Raw genomic sequence first — 3,989 nt, forward strand, 5'->3', positions numbered from 1 at the left:
AGTTCCGAAAACCAACGCAATAGAACCGAGGTCCTATTCCATTATTCCATGCTCTGCTGTCCAGGCGGTCGGCCTGCTTTGAACACTCCAATTTTTTCAAAGTAAACGTTTCGGCCGCGCTCGGCACTCAGTCAAGAGAACCGGGCGGAGACCGAGAGGAAGGCCAGGCGGGCAGTGGCGCGCCTTGCGGCGGACCGCCAGCCTGCGCCCAAGATCCAACTACGAGCTTTTTAACTGCAGCAATTTTAATATACGCTATTGGAGCTGGAATTACCGCGGCTGCTGGCACCAGACTTGCCCTCCAATAGATCCTCGTTAAAGGATTTAAAGTGTACTCATTCCAATTACAGGGCCTCGAAAGAGTCCTGTATTGCTATTTTTCGTCACTACCTCCCCGTGTCGGGAGTGGGTAATTTGCGCGCCTGCTGCCTTCCTTGGATGTGGTAGCCGTTTCTCAAGCTCCCTCTCCGGAATCGAACCCTGATTCTCCGTTACCCGTTACGACCATGGTAGGCGCATAACGTACCATCGAAAGTTGATAGGGCAGACATTCGAAGGATCCGTCGCCGGTGCGAAGACCGTGCGATCGGCCAGGTTATCCAGAGTTCACCAACGGAGCCGGGACGGGCCCGGGTTGGTCTTGTTCCTAATAAGAGCACGCCTCCCGCAAGGTCGGCGCTTGCTGGCATGTATTAGCTCTAGAATTACCACAGTTATCCATGTAGGGGGATGCGCTCCAAGGAACCATAACTGATTTAATGAGCCATCCGCAGTTTCGCTTGGTAAAGCTTTTACTTAGACATGCATGGCTTAATCTTTGAGACAAGCATATGACTACTGGCAGGATCAACCAGGTAGCCCCTCGGGGCCGGGGCCCGCCACCTCGGGCCCTCCGGACTGCTCGGCCGCGCCGCGGCTGCCGGGCCGCGGCGCCGGAGTCCTGCGCCTCTCCGCTCTGGTTCGCCGCCGGGCCTCCGCTCCCTCCGGCCCGCCGCCGGTCCCTCGCCCTCTCCGGCCCGGCCGGGGCGGCGCTTCCTCTCCTTCCCCCGGGCGCGCGGGCGGCCGCTGGAATGCCGCCCGCCGTCCCGGTGCGCCGGCCTCCTCTCGCCTCGATCCCGGAGGGGGCGGCCGGACCAGCCGGGGAGGCTGGCCCGGCTTGAGCTCCCTCCGTCTGGGGGGTCCCCGATCGGGGATCCTGCCTGCCGCCGCCGGGGCTGCGGCTCGGCGCGACCGCGGGGCGCCGCCCGCCGCCTGCTCGGCGGGCGTGCCGCGGGATCGCTCGCGGCTCCGGCCGCGGGGGGCCGCTGCCTGGCCGGCTCTCCGGGCCTGGGACGCCGCCGAGCGACGTCAGTGCGCCTTGGGCTGCCGGGACCCGGCGGAGGTCGGGTGCGACCCGCCCCAGGGCGGGCCGGTCCCTCCGCTCCGCGGAAGCTGCCGGGCCAATCCGGACCTCGCAGATGTTGCTGCTCGGGGGCAGCGGAGAGCCCGCCGCTCTCCGAGGGGTCCTGGCTCCCCTCTCTCTCCCTCGCTCTCTTCCCGCTCGCTCGTCCGCAGCGGGCCGGGCTGCACCATCGCACCTCCCGTCCCGGGGTCCGGCAGAAACGGCGACCCCGGGAGCGACCTTTCCCACACCTCTTCAGCAAGGCCGGGCGGGCCTGGCCGACGCTCTTCCGGGCAAGAAGGGTCGGCCGGCCGCGCCGAGTAACGCCGTTGGCGGAGCGCCCGGCGGGCCTCCCGGCGGGGCGGCGGACCGCCACTTTTTTCTCCGCCCCTCCCGTCCCGGGTCTCTCCGGCAGGGCCGGCCGCGGCCCGGGAGCGGCCTCTTCGACACCTCTAAGCAAGGCCGGGCGGGCCTGGCCGACGCTCTTCCGGGCAAGAAGGGTCGGCCGGCCGCGCCGAGTAACGCCGTTGGCGGAGCGCCCGGCGGGCCTCCCGGCGGGGCGGCGGACCGCCACTTTTTTCTCCGCACCTCCCGTCCCGGGTCTCTCCGGCAGGGCCGGCCGCGGCCCGGGAGCGGCCTCTTCGACACCTCTAAGCAAGGCCGGGCGGGCCTGGCCGACGCTCTTCCGGGCAAGAAGGGTCGGCCGGCCGCGCCGAGTAACGCCGTTGGCGGAGCGCCCGGAGGGCCTCCCGGCGGGGCGGCGGACCGCCACTTTTTGTTCCGCACCTCCCGTGCCGGGTCTCTCCGGTGCGGGGCTTGTCCAGACCCCAGGGGGAATAGCACCGAAGGCTCCGGCTCAACCGCGTGGGAATCTCTATAGACTGTATGGACAATATATGGCTGTACTGATTCAAGGCAGCTCGATCGGAGCTCGAGACCACCCTCCCCCTATAAATAGGCAAACCAGGGAGTGGGGGTTAAGGTCCAAAATGCTCTCATTGAAATACGCACGTTTTGGGCCCAACCTGTCCCGGCGCAAAGCCCTCTCAGGGGCCTTGGGTGGGCCGGCGAGCCGATTGACGGCAGGCCCGGAGGCGCCCGGCCCGCTCTCCGCGGGCGACCCCGGACATCCGAACCTCTCGGACCAGGTTTTCCGAAGAAGGCGATTCACCGCGCCGCACCACCCGCCCCGCCGGCCTCAAGCCGTGTTCGTCCCGGGAGGCGTGTCGGAAATGCACGGCTTAAGGGGGGCCGCGTGCGGCTGCGGCGAGTTTTTTTTTCCGCCAGGACGGCAATCGGCCGCCCCGCAGCACCAGTCCCCGCCGCTCCGGAGCCGGGCTCGTCCAGACCCGAGGGGGAATCGCTCCGGTGCCTTGGGCTCCGCCGTGCGGGAATGGCCGCATCGTGTGGACGATGGGATGGGCTGTACTGATATCTGGCTCGAGACCATCCTCCCCCCTATAAATAGGCAAACCAGGGAGTGGGGGTTAAGGTCCAAAACGCTCTCATTGAAATACGCACGTTTCGGGCCCAACCTGTCCCGGCGCAAAGCCCTCTCGGAGGCCTTGGGTGGGCCGGCGAGCCGACGGACGGCAGGCCCGGAGGCGCCCGGCCCGCTCTCCGCGGGCGACTTCGGACATCCGAACCTCTCGGACCAGGATTTCCGAGGAAGGCGATTCACCGCGCCGCACCACCCGCCCCGCCGGCCTCCAGCCGTTTTCGCCCGAGGAGGCGTGTCGGAAATGCACGGCTTTAGGGGGGCCGCGTGGGGCTGCGGCGGTGTTTTTTTTTTCCTCCCCGAGACGGCAGTCGGCCGCGCCGCACCACCAGCCCCCGCCGGCCCGGCGCCGTTTTCGCCCGGGGAAGCGTGTCGGAAATGCACGGCTTGAGGCGGAGGACGTGCGGCGGTTTTACCCGAGGATGACGATGCACCGCGCCGGGCCGACCGTCCCGCCGCTCCGGAGCCGGTTTCGCCCGAGGAACCGCTGTGGAGCCTCCACGGTGTCGGAAATGCACGGCTTGAAGGGGACGACGCGCGGCTGCGGCGGTTTTCCCACAGGACGCCAATTCACCGCGCAGCACCGACCGAGCTTCGACGAACAACCAGACGACGGAACACTACAGACACTGCTCTCCCCACTTGTTCGGTGGCATGCGGCTCTACTGAAGCTTCCGCATTCCCGCTGCCTCTTTTTATAAGCGGGGACCATTGTGAAGCCCGCGTTTGTGATGCAAAATCGGTCTTTTCGTTGCCGGGCGACAGACAAAGGCCGATTACCATATACGCGGGTCTGCCTTCTTTCACCGTGTTCGCTCGAGCGTGGGCCCAGAACAATGGCCGAAAAGCGGGCAGAGGATCTCCGTTATTACGGCGGCTACGGCCGCCCCGGGCTGGGAAGGCTGCTCTAATTCCCTACTACCGCACCAGCGGTTGCCCGTTCCGGGGGCCGGCCAACGTCATTCCGTTCACCGCACCGCCCCGGAGCTCGGGGCCTCGGTCGTGTCGGAAACGCACGGCTTTGGCCGGGCGACGCGCGGCTGCGGCGGTTTTGCCGGGACGGCAATTCACCGTGCCGCCGCCGGGGAGCCGGGCTCTCGAGCTCGGGGC

The 3,989-nt window shown here is 67.3% G+C and overlaps 1 pseudogene; it reads right to left on the reverse strand.

Moving 5' to 3' along the window:
* Positions 1-857, reverse strand: LOC147797203 (small subunit ribosomal RNA; annotated as a pseudogene; the record flags this gene model as incomplete).
* Positions 858-3,989: the final 3,132 nt, after the last annotated feature.

This window comes from Acanthaster planci, linkage group LG11 (genome assembly GCF_054643075.1).
Source record: "Acanthaster planci isolate LZ-2023a linkage group LG11, COTS_SCS, whole genome shotgun sequence".
Lineage (NCBI taxonomy): Eukaryota > Metazoa > Echinodermata > Asteroidea > Valvatida > Acanthasteridae > Acanthaster > Acanthaster planci.